The sequence below is a fragment of the Penaeus monodon genome, chromosome 25, assembly GCF_015228065.2.
Source record: "Penaeus monodon isolate SGIC_2016 chromosome 25, NSTDA_Pmon_1, whole genome shotgun sequence".
In the NCBI taxonomy this organism is placed as follows: Eukaryota; Metazoa; Arthropoda; class Malacostraca; order Decapoda; family Penaeidae; genus Penaeus; species Penaeus monodon.
The window spans coordinates 10,286,665-10,287,055 of record NC_051410.1 but is presented as its reverse complement, the minus strand read 5'-3'; the positions used below and the strand labels follow the sequence as shown (position 1 = coordinate 10,287,055).

General features: G+C 39.4%; 1 protein-coding gene across 1 annotated transcript in view; it reads left to right on the top strand.

Moving 5' to 3' along the window:
- LOC119589537 (uncharacterized PE-PGRS family protein PE_PGRS54-like) overlaps positions 1–391 on the top strand; it is a 34,021-nt gene that overhangs the window by 25,452 nt on the left and 8,178 nt on the right. The window lies entirely within an intron of this gene.

Genomic DNA, 391 nt, shown 5'->3' with positions numbered 1-391 from the left:
GTAACACCATAAAAGAAGGAAGATCCACAACGTGTCTGCAGTTGCATGCATGATTTCAATTCCACCCCGAGGTGAGCTCAAGTCCCATTACCCTGGGGATTGTTAAGGGTTTAAGCGTTCAGTGTTGCAAAAGCTGCACGAGAACACTTGCAATCAGGAAGGGTCGTGGGACCGAGGGGCGTTTCATGAGAAATTCTTAGTCGTGTTTCTTATGAGCGGTTTTCATCATTGCCGAAAGATTATTAATGTTGTTTGTGGTATTGGTATTTTGTTTTCCATTTAACGTTTTTTTTTTAGATTCAGATAGATATTTATGGTTGAGGAAATGGAGTTTAGAACTGTAGGCTTACTCGCATAACACTTCCATGTTAAAAAATAAACATGTTAGTTA